We start from the raw sequence: 16,820 nt of genomic DNA on the forward strand, positions 1-16,820 counted from the left end.
GAGCGAATGAGGAGGAACCAACAGCAGCGGACAGAAACTCCAGAAATTACCTCAGCGTATTCATTATACTTTCAAGTCACATTTCCAGCCAGCTACACTTCTATTTAGCATTGGTTGGAGTTGCATTTTTTCACATTCCTGATGGAATCTGGTTTATTATAGCACTTGACCTCCCTTCCCTTCTCAGGAGATGCTCACTTCTTGATATAAGGCTAGAAATGCTTAGCCACTTGGGACACATGAAACTGACTACAAGCACAAGCCGAGATTCATAATATGAGATTTCCTGTTAAGTGGTTTTTCTGATGCAGGGAAACTCTTAAAACAATGTCAATGACAAAATGCCATTTGAACAGCCCTGAGTGAGGAACAAACAGATTCTGTGATCGTTTACTGAGTAATTGCAATTGTTCATGAATGCCTTGGCATGTGTACTTCTGCTGTGAAATCACTATGAAACACACTTGAGCAGCATGTTTTATGTGCCCTAACAAATGGTTTTCTAAATTAGTTTTTTTATTTTTCTTCAATTTTCTAAGATGGCATCTAATTATACTAAATGTCCCCGTTTATTTACAAAATGCTCATAACAGTGACTGGATTTCATACTGATCCCCAGCCAGCAGTTCATTTAAATCATCAAGGGCCAGATTCTGTCTGGCACTTATGCAGTGATGGGGGAAGAGGCTAATGCATAAGAATCCTTCCTGTCTTTATTCTTCTGGGAGAACAGAGTTCCTGAAAGATTGTGGGGAAGAAACAGGGCTTTGGCTCTGCTTGGGAGAGGTAGTGTGAAAACCTCAGATCATAGAAATAGCTGTCTATGCAGGAGCAATAATTGGCTCACCACTCAGATAGCAGTAGTAATGGGACCACAAAAACTGCACCAGAGAAACATGCTGTGTTCTTGCTTTGGCACTGTCCAGCTCTGAGCACTGTACAATTTGCTGCAAGAAAACATATGGGATGGTTACCTATTGGAAGGCCCATGTGAAATGAGAAAGTAAGAAGAGTGTACTACTACTGTAATTTCTATTGAATAGAGGTAGTGTGAAAACCCCAATACTTATACCAGTTTACACTAGCCAAGAATCAGGCTCTTTGGTTTCAAAAAGACACACACGTTGCTTAGAGGAAACACTAAGAATAAATAGTTTATTAAAACATTCCTTATATGTAATATGCTTTTGGCTATGATATTGGAAATAACATTAAGCATCAATTCACTTTATACCATTCATGCTGATTGCTTCTTTTTTGCACGGCACAAAGCTTGTAGAATTCAGCTAGATTGATTATCTCCGTTTCAATTTTTAGTAAGTTCCTACTATCCAGTTCTAACACAAAAGCATGGTACAGTAAACAATTAGAGCCATTAGAACAAAAGTCAGATACCACTTTGAAAATGATCTTTGCAAGATATGTAACATCCCATAAATATTACTAGCCAATTAGCCCGTCATAAGACTGGATTTTCAGGTCTCTCGTCCACGACGGTCTTCTCTCCTGAGCCTCCGGTCTCTTGCTCCGTCTCTCTCTCTTTCTCTTGCCTCCTCCTACTGCCTCCCTCCCTCCCTCTCTCTCTCTCTCTCTCTCAACTCTCCTCGTTCTCTGTCGGGGATGCACGCTCATCCAGGCCCTGTCCCCTGGACGTGTACGTCACTTCCCCGCCACCCTTCGCCTCCTGATGTGGCGCTCAGTAAGGGGGTGGGGGCGGGTCGGTGACGTTCACAGCCAGGAGGCAGGGCCTGGAGCCACTGTCAGGCTGCACATCACTGCTCCACCCCCCCTTTGCCTTCCGCCATGTGCTCAGCTGAGTTCTGTGCCACTCAGTCGGGCGGCCATGGGGGAGCAAGCGGCTGTTTGGGCTTCCCCACAGTGGCCTGGCTGAGCCCTGCAGAACTCGGCCGAGTGCCATGGTGGGAGGTGAAGGGAGGTGGGGCAGTGACATATAGGGTTGCCAGGTGTCCAGTTTTCTACCAGACAGTCTGGTTTTTGGGCCCTCTGTCCAGTAAAAAATACTGGACATGTGTAATGTCCGGTATTTTCTAGTTCTCTGGCTGGGCACCAGATGGAAGCCTGGCGGAGGCGGGAGAGTAGCTGGGCAAGGGGGGGGGAGAGGGGCGTTATTGGTGCTGGGAGCCTCTAGTTGCCTCTGGGAAGCAGGGGAAGCTCTGTCCCTGCTCCTGAGCGCTGTTCCAGTGCGTGCTGGAGCCACAGCTGGACTTGAATCAATGGGACCATGAGCAGGGCGGGCAGCACCCTGGGATCTGCATGTGCCCGGGTGAGTCTAGCTCCCCACCGGCCGATTCCCTCTCCCTGCCCTCCGCCAGCCAATTCCTCCTCCCGATTTTCCCATGGCCAGCCTCGCTGCCCCTGACTCCCATCCCAAACCAGCATTGCTTTCTGCCGGCCAGCCCTGCCGCCTCCAACCACCACCCCAACCAGCTTTGCTTGACACCGGCTGCCCCTCCCCCATTCTCCCGTGGCCAGCTACACTGCCTCTGACCACCCCCCAGCTGTACTTCCCGCCCCCCACTCCTCCTCCCAGCCAGTCCGTCCCCCCTTCCACCCCTGATCAAGTGTGTCCAGGTTTTTTTTACCCTACCTGGTAATCCTAATGATGTACATGGCCAGGGGGCAGGGTCTTGTACGTCACTGCCCCACTCCTCTTCCCCTCCTGCCATGGCAATCGGTTGATTTATGCGCTGCTCAGCCGGGCCACCACGGGGGAGCAAATGGAGCAAGTGGCCGTTTGGGCCTCACACTCCCCATGTAGCACAGAGGTGCTGCATGGGGACCATGGCGCCCAAACGGCTGCTTGTGCCGCTTTCTGTCCTGCGGCAACCCAGCTGAGTGGCGCAGAGGTTAGCTGAGTGCCACGGCGGGAGGGGAAGGGGGGCAAGGCGGTGATGTATATGGCTGGGCCCCGCCTCCTGGCCATGTACGTCACCACCCCACTTACCTTCCTCTCCCGCCATGGTGCTCAGGTGACTTCTGCGCTGCTCAGCCGGGCCGCTTCGTGGGAGCAAACAGAGCAAGCGGACGTTTGGGCCCCGCACTCTCCACGCAGCACACTTGGCATTAGCCTAACTAAAATCATGCCAGACCATGGATATTTCCAGACTAGAGTGTGCTGGACTAGGAGGTCCAACTTGTAGCCAGCTGAGTCAAGTCAGTGACTGACATCACATCTGTTGGATTAAGAGACAGACAAGAGATGGATTTGCCATAAACAAACATTAATGAGGAACTTGCTTACTATTACCTTCATTAGGCTTCCAACGATTATTAAGCTACCAAATTTGCACAGAAATATTTATGTACAGGAATTCACACAACACCAGCTTCTCTACATTAAATTCTTATGGTTTAATTTTCTTGTATTCTCTCTCCTGGAGTATATGAAGTTGGCACTTGGAAATAGTGGTTTCATTTAGGAGGCGGCAAGTTCTGTATTAGGGATGTAAAACCCAATTAAAATAGTTAACTGGTTAAATAATTTGTTTAACTGGTTAACCAACGGTGTGTGGAGGGGCTGCTCCCGGCCGCCATACCATGGAGGCTTCCCCAGCCTGCCGCAGCCGGGGTCCAGCCACCATGGTCTGCCGCAGGAGGGGGAATGCTCTGTCCTGGCCCATCTTGGTCACGGGCCTGCTCCATCCAGTCCTGCCATGGTCATGAGGGGGCTGCTCCAGCCAGGCCAGTTAACTGCTTAGTGGGTAAGCAGACTGAAGACCCTGCTGCTTAGTGGGTAACCAGATGTAAGAGATTAACCATACTCTCTATAAACTGATGTATATAGTTGTAAATCTCGAGCAACTTTATAGAATTTGGCCTCATATAATTGCCATGGACACACTTGTGTCCTCATATTGCAAACTACATTAGACATGGCTACAAATTTGTTCATAGTCCCTCCAGGTTATAAAGATATTTAAAGACTAGGGATGTTAAATATCAGATAATTGAATAGTCAATTAACCTCATGAATTCTTATCGGTTATTCAACTAGTCTATAGTCTCCGGGGGTGGGGCTGGCAGCCGGTGTGCTCCAGCCTCACCCCTGAGAAGCCTCCTGCCACTCCACACTGCTGTATCAGAAGCAGCAGCGTGGGGTGCCGGGCAACAGCTAGTCTGTGAGGGGAGCCAGTTTAAAAACCAGCTCCCCTCATGGACCAGTTTTCTATAGCATCACACCGCTGCCTCTGATACAGAGGCAGCAGCGGGAGGTGGCAGGAGCTCCTGTCGGGGAGGTGGAGGGGGGAGGACGGAGGCGGTCTGAGCTCCTGGACCTGGCATGAGCCAGAACTGAGCCGGGTTGTCTGCTCACCTGGCTCCTAATACTCCTAACAAACCCAGGGTCTAACTTAAGTTCTACTAACCCTGGGCTTACATTGCAATGTATTAGGAGCCCCAGTAGGGGTAGGTCCTAGATCCAGCACAAGCTAGGACTGAGCTGGGCTGCTGGACTAGCCTGCTAAAAATGTACTGGAAAGGAGGGATAGCGGGGGAACGGGGGGAATGTATGGAGTCTATAACATTAACCGATAAGCAAAAGCTTATAGGTTAATCGACTATACTATTACATCCCTATTAAAGACCCTGAAGGGCAGAATCAGTACATTGAAATCAGGACCTGCTATCTTCCCAGAAGGAAAAGGCTACATTTTAGCTGCCCTTAATGGTCTTATGGAACAACTCTGCACTTCTCCTGCTGGTTGTATGTTCACTTGCAATAATAATAATAGTTCCTATTCAAGGTGGGAAAACTAACAATGATGGGTGTGTCTAGACCAGTGTTTCTCAACCTTTTTTTGCTCATGGCCTCCTTCTGAGTCTCATTCATCATACGCCTGGCAGTTAAGTTTGGGTGGCTCCCTCAGAAACTTACTGTAGCCCCCTAATGTTCTGGTTTTTCCCCTAGAAGTAAGACGTGGCCCTTCGAAAGATCCTGTAAACCTGAGGCTTAGAAAAAGGCTTCTGTTTTCTAAAGAACCACATCTAGACTGCAGTTTCACTTTCAAAACAGCATTTTTTTCGAAAAAGCACCATGACGTGATTATGCAAATGAAGCACGGGAAATTCTAATCCTGGCTTCATTTGCAATTTTGAAGTGTCTAATTTACATCCCTCTGTCAAAAGAGGGATGTAGTCTCGACGTACCTGATGAGAACGGCTGTGTTTTAGTTAATGAACTGTCTGAACATGAATAGTACCTTGTTCCATCTTCTCTACTTCATGCTTAGTAGAGAAGATGGGAGCAAGACATCATGATCCTCTGGCTCTGGCCCATTAGCTCTGAGCTATGCCAGCTGGCAATTCTTTCCAGGGCAAAGTCCATCAGCTGAAAACCAACAGAGCACAGCAGCACTGTGGCTATGTCTTTTTCCACCCATTCACGTGCTGCAATGGCAGAGCTGGAGAAGGGGAGTGGGATACAGCAGATGGGGAGAATTCTCATCTAAGCCAGGTGCACCCCGTATTCCTCCCCTTTGTGCATCCTGAAAAGCACAATGGTGTTAGGGTGGGGGAGAGAATTTTCTCCAAGGTATGAAGAAAGCAGGGGTAGAATTATGAGAATCGCTGAGTGAGTGCAGGTCTGGGTAGCTCAAACACCCATAGAGAGGGGAAGGGAGAATGAAACCATGCCAAGAAACCCCAAACAAACCTCCACAAATCAAAAAGTCTTTAGCACAGACACGCTGAAAAAGCCCTGAAGGGGGGAAAGGCAGCAATTATGAGAATAGTTCTTTTGTTATAAATTTGCAGTAGAATGCCATGGTGAATATTCAGAATGCAAGGCATTGTGCTCAGTTCTAAGGATCAGAACATGAACCCATATAGTTAACTGACTGAGCCTTCAAATGACAAACCTGCTATTACAGAAATGTCATTTCTTTCCTTATAAGGGCAGTGAAAATGTGAGTGGAAATGGCATGCTTTCCCTAGATGAGAAACTTTCCCAGAACTTCTCATCCAAAATATATTGTGTATTATGATGATTAAAGACTGATTTGAAAAAAGACAAAGACAAGTGGAAACATATGTTTAAATATGCCAGACAAGTATATAATACTCCCTGAGAATCCTGTTTTTCACATACATCATATATGCTGTTTCATTTTAAGAAAAGATAATTAACATACTAATGCTCCCAAAACACTAGTCACACAGGATGAAACAGTATCAAACTCAACACTAGCATAACACAACTTACTTCAGAGAAAGGTGAATTTGGCTCCTCATAAGCTAAAAACATCTATGCAAGGAATGGCCGACTGAGAATTGAAAGGGAAATTGCCCAGTAAAAACAAGCGAAGGTTCTGTCTGCCCCATGCCACACATCCTGCCTCCCCAGGAAACCAAGTTTGTGTGTCCCTGGCTACCTAGATGTTTTAAGCTAAGAACCTGAATGGAGTCCAGCCACTTCCCCAGCCTTGGACTCCTTCAGCACATGCTCGGGGTTCAGACCTTCTATATGGCAATTCCTTCTGAAAGCTAGAATCCACTAGCCAGGTACCTAGACCCTAGCTGCAGGACTGACCCTTCAAAACACACTCCTCTCACAAAATACCCACCCCAAAAGTGTGAAGCTTCTTGTTTAACTCCAGTAGTTACACTTCAGTTGACATGCATAGAGTGTTCAACATAGTTGCTCTTTTACTTAATTACATAGAGCACAAAAAAGTACAGAACACACAAATCAGTAAACACCAAACTGCCTTGTCCTACATTAGCTCAACCTTGTCAGGCCTTGGATGAACATTTGTGTTGCTCTGCCTACTTAGCCCTGCCTTGCGTGCAGGGGACTGGACTAGAAGACTTCTTGAGGCCCCTTGCAATCTTATGATTCTATGCTATAGTCCTTCAATACTGAATGAAGAAGAAGACTATCTCACCTTCCTGTCCCAGGAGGTCCGCTACTTGAGCTTTAAATAAATAGTCCAGAAAGTCCAAGGTCAAGCTCTCAGTTTCTGATCCTCAAGGAAATATTTTCCCTTTTCCGCTTCTATTGCTAATTTCCCCAGTAATTATGAGAGAGGCCATTTTAAATGGGGCCACTATTCTCCCCTTTTTGATGCTGAAGGTCAAAGGAAGCCAGAGCTGCAGGTTCCAGTCTTTAGCCCAAGAACATTTCAGGAAGGAAAATTATGGGGTTGCTTAGAATTAAAGATTCCTTCCTTTCACAAAGGCTGCTTCCTCTCCCATGAAGGCAGCAATACCTTTGTGCTATCTGTCAGAATAAGGTACCTTATAGATGCATTGAAGCAACATCACATTAGGAGGTTACTCACTGAAACAAGCGACTAAAAAATGTAACATTGAAGAATAAACTAATCACACACCTGTGTCACAAGCAGAGATGTGCTCAAGAGATTTGAACCTGTATCAAATACTCAGACTCAGGGAAAGGAGGCTGATTCAGATTTATCTGCAACAACAACATAGACTGGATTTCCAAAATATAAGCACTTACATTCTGAAGATATGGTTTTTCAGAAAGGTATAATTTCCTTCCACAACTGCTTTGTCTTATGTTTTGCATATTTCCAGTGAATCGATGGAATCAGATCATTATGACCAAAGCTCTCTTCAGTTGCCGCTCACATCTGTCAGATCAATCCATGTCTTTTCTCTGAAATTCATGTTGTCTTTAAATCAATACAGCAAGATAAAGAGCCTTTTTCTCCCAGCCAGCATTAGATACTAAACTCGATTTACATATTTTTTCCAATTGAATAAAATTAGGTCTTGACATTTTTCTCTACTCAGTAGGTCTTGAACATCATACAGACCTGGAGAACGCCAACAGAAGGTGCTGTAGTGTAGCTGACGGTGAATGCAGGTAAATCCATTTCTGATCTGGGGAATATTGAGATTAATTTGGTTAGTTTACCCAAGGCTTTTTTTTATCAATACACAACTGATGCAGTCTCCATATTGGAAAGCAGTTCCAAGGCAAAGTAATATAGAGCTTTAACTGGGAAAAATAGCTCTCTATTGAAATTGCTCTAGACAATAGACTAGCTCCTATCCAAGGGAACTGGATTGTCAGGGGAGAGGCTGGATTTGTAATGAAGTAATCTGCAAGGAGTATGGGCTCACATAAGAAATTTCCAAAGGTACCAGCTGACAAAGGGAGATAAAAATTATAGATAGGGAGAAGCAGATTTTTCTGGATCTTTGGTAATTTTCTTCGGTCTATGAGAGCGAAGCAATGTATCATGTAGAACCTCCTGAGGCAAGGGAGCCTTTCTTCCCAGCTCATGCACACTCTAAACCAGTGGCTTGCAACTTTTCCGGAGTACTGTACCCTTTCAGGAATTTGATCTCATCTGTGTACAGAGTTTCACCTCACATTAACAAACAAGCTTGCATACACAGTCATAAAAATACAGCACACTATTACTGCACATTGCTAACTTTCTCATTTTATTACATAACTAGGGGACTGTGTGCTATACTTACATGCTATACTTACCAACCACCCTGCATGCTATACTTACCAACCACCCTCCTATTTGGGCATAGGTGTCTGACCAGAAGGGAGGGGGAAGGAGTGGGCTAGGGGTAGGTGTCTGGCAAGGGGGAAGATGCAGGAGTAAGCTGGAGGTGTGAGGTCTCAGTGGAAGGGGTAAGTCAGGGGGCTGGGGGTGCAGGGTCTTAGTGGAAGGTGTGTGTGTGGGAGAGTGGGGGTGCAGGGTCTTGGCAGGAGAGTCAGTGAGTGGGCAGGGGGGTGGGGTCAAAGTGGAGGAGGTGTGTGGGGTCTCAGCAAGATGACAATTGAGGGGGTGGAGGTGTGGGGTCTCAGCAGAGAAGTGAGTGAGTGGGCTGGGGGTACAGAGTCTCGGAGGGCACTCCAACCTCACTCCCCAAGCTGAGACCCTGGAGCCCCACCACCCTCACTCACTGCCTTGCTGAGACCCCTCACCCCCAGCCCTTTCACTCATCAGCTCCAGCTTAGCCTCTCTGCTCCTGGCACAGACAGGAGCCCATACTAGCACTCCAGCCTTGTCCCCACCCTTCCTCCCCTGTGAGGTTGAAGCACCAGCACTGGTTTCCTGTGTGGGGGGGAGGAGGGAAAAAGCCCCGTGGCTCCCTGATTACTGTCACTTCCCTTCCCCCTTCCTAGACTGGGGGAACAGTGGGACAAAGCACCCTTGAAGCATATCCCTGCACTGCTGAACCCCAGCCAGGGGAGGAGGAAGGGCAGCAGCAGTGCACAGGGAGACTTAGAACTTTCTCCAACCTCCTACCCCACAGGAAGCCTGTGCTGGCACTTCAAACTCGTGGGGGGATGAGGCAATAGAACTCATCTAGGCAGTGAGTGAGGGGGCTGGGGATGTACAGTCTCAGCAGGGCAGTGACTGAGCAGTCTGGGTGTGGTATCGGCTTGAGAGGGCTGAGTGAGGGAGCTGAGAGTGGTTCAAGGAGAGCTGTGGGGGAAAAGGCCTGTCAATGGGAAAGGCAACTGGGGTCAGGGGCAGGCCCAGACAGCCAGCAGTAAGAGTAGCATTGCAGGAGGAGGAGCTGCAGCTGGTAGGGCTACAGGGAAAGAGGCCAGTTAGCTGGAAAGGTGGGAATGCGTGTTCTGGTCTTGGTCAATCCGGTGATGATAGTAGTGTGGCACAAGGAGGGTCTGCAGGCTGCAGAGGAAAAGGCCAGTTAGTGCAGAAGGCGGCTGGGGCCAGGAGGTTGGGGCAGGAACTGTTGGTGGTAGCCTAAGATGACTTCCCCTATGGGAGCTGGTGGTGGGGTGATGTCAGTGATGTGATGATGTCACTCTGTTGTCCAGCAGGAAACCTTTTTATGTATATATAGAGCGATTATAAAATAAATCAATTGGACTATAAGTAATGTACAAAATTGAAGCTCTTTAATTCAGCACCTTCCAGGACCTGACTGGTCCCAAACCTGAGAATTTGCTAAACCACACGAGGTCCATATTGTCTAGCAGCATTCCAACACTTCCATGGCTTACTGGGCTCTTACAAGTCACTTAGAGGTAAATTTGAGTTAAATAACAACACAGAACAGAGAGCCAGCACTGGGGACTGTAAATGAACTTTTGGGGACCATGGAAAGTTTGGCTAGTCCCATAAGTGGACATCTCACTAATTAAGGGTATGTCTACACAGCAAAGTTACTTCAAAATAACTTTTCTAGCATCTACACAGCCAAACTGCTATTTTGAAATAAATTTGAAATAGCACATCGCTTATTTCGAATTTTGTAAACCTTATTCTACGAGGAATAACACCAAATTTGAAATAGCTATTTCGAAATAAGTGCTGCGTAGACTCTTATTTTGAAATAGGGGGCCTCCAGCCTTCCCAGGATGCCCTAGTGTCCACTCCAGCCTCAACCAAGAACACTCCTCTCCCTCCCCCACTCCACGGAGCCCTTAAAGGGGTAGACTCTGGCCACATGCTTGTGCCAGCTCCAAGCCTGCCAGCCCAGAGCCAGCAGTCACTGCCCCTGACCCAGTGGCCTCAAAACATGAGTCAGCAAGCCACTGGCAGCCAGCCCTCCACCGCTCCCCAAGAGCAGTCTGCCAGCTCCCATAGCCTGTCAGGGCCCGGAGAAGGTCCATGCCTTCCTAGTGCAGGGTGGAGATCATGGACCTTATTCAGGTTTGGGAGGGATGCCCCCAACATCCATGATCTCCACACTAGACAGAGGAACACAGCCGTGTATGGCAGGATATCTGCCAGCCTGGCCACCGAAGGCTACATGTGAACCAGGAGCAGGTTTGCATGACAATCAAGTTGGTCCGGCGAGACCCCCAACCCCTTTTTTCCCCTTTGCTTCCCCCTTCCAGCTCCCTCCTCCCAGTTCCCCCCCCCCACACACTCTCTTTTCCCCAGTCTCGCCAGAGTTTCATTCCCTCCCACCCCCGGTTTTGTTAAATAAAGAGAGTTTGTGTTCATGAAAATACGTCTATTTTATTTGACATTAGGAAGTAGGGTTAGGGAGGGTTAAGTGGTAGGACGTTAGGGAGGAATGAGGCACAAGCCCCCAGTGGGGCAGACCAGAGAGGCTCTTAGTGCTCCTCAGGGTGGAAGCTCTAACGCAGGGCCTCCTGGATATTGACAGCCCCTTGATGGGCCTCCAGGATGGCAGCCTGCAGAAAGTGCAGCCAGGATCACAGCAACACATCCAAGAGAAGCACTAGAGTGGCCAGGACTTGCTCTGACTCCATGTTGCAGAGTGCTGTGGTGTCCTGAGCGAGGGCAATCAGAGCACGCAGAGACAAAATGCTTTGCTGTCCCTCATCGAGGTAGGCAAGCAAGCAAGGAAACCTGAGAACTGGCTGTCCAGGGGGGTCCCTTTAAGCACAGGCCTCAGATAGCCTCAGGCAGCAGCCCCACACAGTAAGTCCTGACCTGGTGCCCTTCTGGAACTGGTTCTGGCCAGCCTTAAATGCGATTCAGAGTCCACTCAGTGTGGATGCACTATTTTGAAATAGCAAAAGGGCCAGTTTAGACAGCTGAGATTTGTTTTCTGCAAAAAAGCCACGTTCGCGAAAATGGCGATCGGGGCTTTTTTGCGCAAAAGCGCATCTAGATTGGCCATGGACGCTTTTCTGCAAAAAGTGCTTTTGCGGAAAAACATCTGTGCCAATCTAGATGCGCTTTTCAGAAAATGCTTTCAACAGAAAACTTTTCCGTTAAAAGCATTTCCAGAAAATCCTGCCAGTCTAGACGTAGCCTATTTGTTTTAGGATTGTCTTGGTTACTTTTGTAGGAATCAAACTCTGTACAGCATGCTATGTGCTTGCACTGTCCATGTTTCACGTATTCTTTACCTCATATGTATGTACCCAGCTTGTTTTGCCTGTTGTTATCTTGTTTATAAATGGTTCCCTCCTCTTATCTGAGGAAGTTCAGATATTTGGTCATTTAGTTCACTGATCCTAGTGCCTATCTTAGAATCATAGGGTTGTAAGAGACCTCAGGAGGTCATCAAGTTCAGCCCCCTGCCCAAAGCAGGACCAACCCCAACTAAATCATCCCAGCCAGGGGTTTGTCAAGCTGGGATGTAAAAACCTCTAGGGATGGAGATTCCACCACCTCCCTAGGTAACCCATTCCAGTGCTTCACCCTCCTAATGAAATACTTTTTGCTAATATCCAACCTAGACCTCCTCCTCTGCAACTTGAGACCATTGCTCCTTGTTCTATCATTTGTCACCACCGAGAACAGCCTCTCTCCATCTTCTTTAGAACCCCTCTTCAAGTAGTTAAATGCTGCTATCAAAGCCCCCCACTCTTCTCTTCTGGAGAAAAAATATGCCCCAAATCGCTCAGCCTTGCCTCGTAAGTCATATGCTCTAACCCCATAATCATTTTCATTGCCCTCTGCTGGACTTTTTCTAATTCATCCACATCCTTTCTGTAATGGGGGTCCCAGAATTGTATGCAATAGTCCAGATGTGGCCTCACCACTGCCAAATAAAGGGGAATAATCACTTCTCTAGATCTTCTTGGCTACAAGGGCACCCTGTTGACTCATATCCAGCTTCTCATCTACTGTAATCCCCAGATCTCTACATTGTATATTCATGTTTTAAGGATACTTTTGTTTATTAATGGATAGCAATCATAATTGGCACTGACTTGCAAATGCTTCAGCAGCCTGCATTACAGTGGACCACTTTGTGGTATACTGAAAACTCTTAAAATTGTGATCAATTACTTCACATGCTGAGGGAATTTCCTGTTTCTGCTTGCAGTCGGGGGCTCTGTAGAGAAGTGTGCATGCAGAATCAGTCTGCAGCCAGCTCTGGTTCTGGGACTCACCCTGTGTTCTCTGTGTACGTTTGGGTTCTTCTCTGTTGTTTATTCTCATAGTGCAATGTACCGTGAGTTACATCACAATGAACACAGTACATGGGAGGAATCTTTCCCTTTTTTGTGGTGTTCACATAGCCTAGAGAAGCATGCCCCACCACATTCAATTCAGATGCATCACTGAAATGCACAAGCTCCTAACCCTAGCAGTTGGGGCTAGTATTTGCAAAACTCATTTCAACACTCTTGTTCTGCTTATCTGCCACAATCACCCCACAAGCTCAAGTTCTCCTCCTCCAATCATCTGGATGGTATCGAGTATCACTCTGATTATGTTGAAAATTGGGGTGAATACCTCATTTTTAGTCATGTGCTAGGTATAGCTAAACACAGCAATTGGCCAGCTCATTTCAATTAAAAGGCAGAAATCCTCTTGAGGGATATTATTCTCAATATGAAGAAATAAAGTATTAGTATGTTGCAACGTTCTCGAAAGAATATTTTAGTTTTTATCTAACTTCTGTGGTGCTGTGAAGCATCAAACAAGATGATTTTTGTCATTTCTAAAAAGTCTATAGAAGTCTTTGTTAGTTTGGCATGTATTCCACTATTTACTGGAGGATATAAATACATTTAAGTTCAAGGAAGTTCTCTGTATCTGGAAACTTTAGTTCTTTTCGGTCTTACTTTGCCAAGGAACCAGGATTTCAAACATGGTTGATGCAATGTCATGACTTAAAGAAAAAAATTGAAACTTCAGGTCCAAAGCCAAATCCCCCTTTTCTGCTATAGATTGAATTGAAATCTAAATGAGCAACCTCTGATGGAGATATTAACAATAAATGTAACTGCACCAAGTTGTTCATCAGAGATTCAGATTCCCATAGAGCAGAAAATCACTCTCTCACTGCACCATCCATTCATTAGCCTCTCTTTCAATTTGTTATACATTACTATTATTCTGCACTGCACTGGCTCTCTCCCTGACACTGCAACTAGCCTTAGATCCCACATCAATGCTGTGCTGAATGATTTTGCTTTCTTCAAAAACAGATTCAGAGACTTAGATGAACATGCTCAGCCTGAATCCAGTGCTGCTTAATACATTCTCCATGTACTTCCTCTTTATAAACTACTGTATAAAGCAACTTAGATTAGCTAATTCCTTTGATTCAGGTGGTAGCAATGCTGTAAAACTGATCCAAGTTCAGATTGGAATTTGTACCCACAGGAATTGGCATAAGAAGATCCAAGATTTTGTTTGATCCCACTTCTGTGAACCTGATCCAAAGCACGCTGAAAGACTCCCATTGTATTCACTGGGCTTTGGGTTAAATCCTTAAAACTGACACTCTCAAAAATAATTTAACATATTTAAGGGCCCGATTCACATCCCATTAACATCTCTAGGCTCTGGATTAGTCCCTTCATTCTGGAGAGCAATTTCAGAGAGCATATTAGTTACTACCTTTGCGTGTATCATCCTCCTAATGTCAGCATCACCCAAATGACTTTATAAACTGCTTTGCAAGTCCACAAGGATGAAAGCTGATCTACAAAACCAAATTATGTTCCAAATGTCCAGCCAGAAAATCATTCAGATAAAACATATGAATGATAATCTGAGCATTTCATCTGTTTATTTTTTTTACAAAGCCGCTCAATTTAGCTGATGGCAATTTAAAATCTGGTTCAGTACGCAAGATTCTACACACATACTTGCCATTTTTATTATACCCATCAAGGCTGCGAGCATACATAGACATAAATATGGTGGTAGAAAAAAATCTGCCGATACAAATAAGGTATATTTCTAAAAAGATATGTATCTATGACTTGAAAAGATTTGATTTCTCCCCTCCCCTTCACCTCCAAAAGGGACAAAAAATTATGCTAAAACACTAGCTAGTGCTTAACGTATCTGATTAGATTAAATATAGTGTACTATTCCAAGGCTGAAAGAATCAGAAATCAATTTAATAATTTCTAATTTTACAAATCTTTTCAACTAAACTTTTTTTTTTTTTTTCAGAGTGCAATCTGCTATCCTAATTAATGGACATCTGAGGTAAACAATAATTCTGTCCTTTAACTAACTTGCTCTTACAGATTGTGATGACAAAGTAATACTTCTGTCGGAGAGCCAAGTAACTAGTGAGGCTGGCAAATCCATTATAATGCATTTGATTTGAATCACCTGTATGAAGACAGTACATCTAGCATATGGAGGCAATACATTTTATTGAAGTATGGCTGAATATGAAACAGATTGAATGCTTTTCTTGCATCATTGTTTTCCTGTGCACTTTAGAATAGAATGTTTTTCTTTTACCCTGCACATTATGTGCGGTATTTATATATAATTCAATTAGCAGCTGTAAACCTACTTCATCCTAACTGTTACAGTGACTAAATACAAATAATGAAATAAAATGAGATTCAGATTTAATCTTTCTGTTGAATTTTAATCTGTTCTGGCACATATCACTGGCATATTAGAAAATTCTCTGGTATATTAGAAAAACTCATGTCTGTGTTTATGATTAATATAAGCAAAATATCTGATAGTCCTTGCCATACTGACACGGGAATCCTCACACCTAAAATTAAACCTTCTTGCTAGAAGGCAACTGCTATTCCCACCACTGTTCAGAGTTGTACACAGTTTGAATGTACAGCTGACGTTTCAAAGCATTCAATTATTATTACACAGTTAGTAGCACAATAATCTAACAACTGATCTTAGATTGGATTAACTGGAGTTGTGCTAAAATTTGGTCAGAATTATATTTTGCTTTAAAATACGTCTGCTCTAGGTCTTTTGTTTTCATTTGTAATCTTTAATATTTCATCTCAATGCTTTCCACTCTCCAAACTTGGGTCTGCATTAAGACATTTGAGCTTTCTGAAATGTGCTTGTGGCAAGTAAATGTGATACATCTAGAGAACAATGTTTCAGATTTAAGAATAAAATACCGTAAGAACAGCCATACTGGGCCATAGCAAAGGTCCATCTAGCCTTGTATCCTGTCGTCCAATGTCAGATGCCCAGAAGGAGGGAACACAACAGGTAATCATCACATGATCCCTTTCCTGGCATCCATTTCCAGCCTCTGACAAACAGAGGCTAGGGACATCATTCCTACAGATCCTGGCTAATAGCCATTGATGGACTTAACCTCCAAGAATTTATCTAGTTCTTTTTTAACCCTGTTAAAGTCCTGGTCTTCACAACATCCTCTGGCAAGGAGTTCTAGAGGTTGATTGCGCTGCGTGAAGAAAAACTTCCTTTCGTTTATTTTAAACCTGTTGCCTATTCATTTCATTTGGTGACCCCGAGTTCTTATACTGTGGGAATAAGTAAATAACTTTTCCTTATTTACTTTTTCCACATCAGTCATGATTTTAAGGACCTCTATCATATCTCCTCCTTTAGTCTCCTCTTTTCTAAGCTGAAAAGTCCAAGTCTTTTCAGTCTTTTTTTATTTGGAACCCTCTCTAAACCCCTAATCATTTTTGTTGCCCGTTTCTGAACCTTTTCAGAAAAGGGCCAATGTATCTTTTTCAAGAGAAGGCAACCACATCTGTACGCATGAACAAGAAAGGAAATGGAAAAGTCAGACAAATTTTACCATTTTAGTTTTACAGATCATTGATGTGATGTTTCTTAAGACTAATGTTATGTTGTTCTATAGCTCTTTGCATAAATGAAAAGGTCTGATTTCCAAAGGCACTAAAGTACCTTCTATACCATTGGCTTTACTGGGAATGAGGAGTGCTAAGAAACTCTGTTCATCAGGCCTCGTTCATTTTCTTGCCTAGAAATAGATTTAGATGCCTGTTTTCAATCCCCTGGATGGGATTTTGAAAGTCACTTTTCATTGCCTTAATTCTGCTCCTGAGGAATACAAAGGGAAATTTACTATTTATGTCAATAGGGCCAGTTAGGCAAACAAATAGTGCTATTAAGAACATAAGAACAGCCATACTGGGTCAGATCAACGGTCCATCTAGCCTTGTATCC

The 16,820-nt window shown here is 44.8% G+C and overlaps 1 long non-coding RNA gene across 1 annotated transcript in view; it reads right to left on the minus strand.

Annotated features, from left to right (window-relative positions):
• Nucleotides 1-6,061: 6,061 nt before the first annotated feature.
• Nucleotides 6,062-16,820, minus strand: part of LOC142830319 (uncharacterized) — a 114,002-nt gene continuing 103,243 nt past the window's right edge. The window contains exons 3-4 of the long non-coding RNA XR_012905487.2: nucleotides 7,800-7,866; nucleotides 6,062-7,639 (exon numbers count right to left, since the gene is read on the minus strand). This is a non-coding gene — a long non-coding RNA (uncharacterized LOC142830319). The remainder of the gene's footprint in view (nucleotides 7,640-7,799; nucleotides 7,867-16,820) is intronic.

The sequence above is a fragment of the Pelodiscus sinensis genome, chromosome 7 (genome assembly GCF_052426305.1).
Source record: "Pelodiscus sinensis isolate ZL-2025 chromosome 7, ASM5242630v1, whole genome shotgun sequence".
NCBI lineage: Eukaryota > Metazoa > Chordata > Testudines > Trionychidae > Pelodiscus > Pelodiscus sinensis.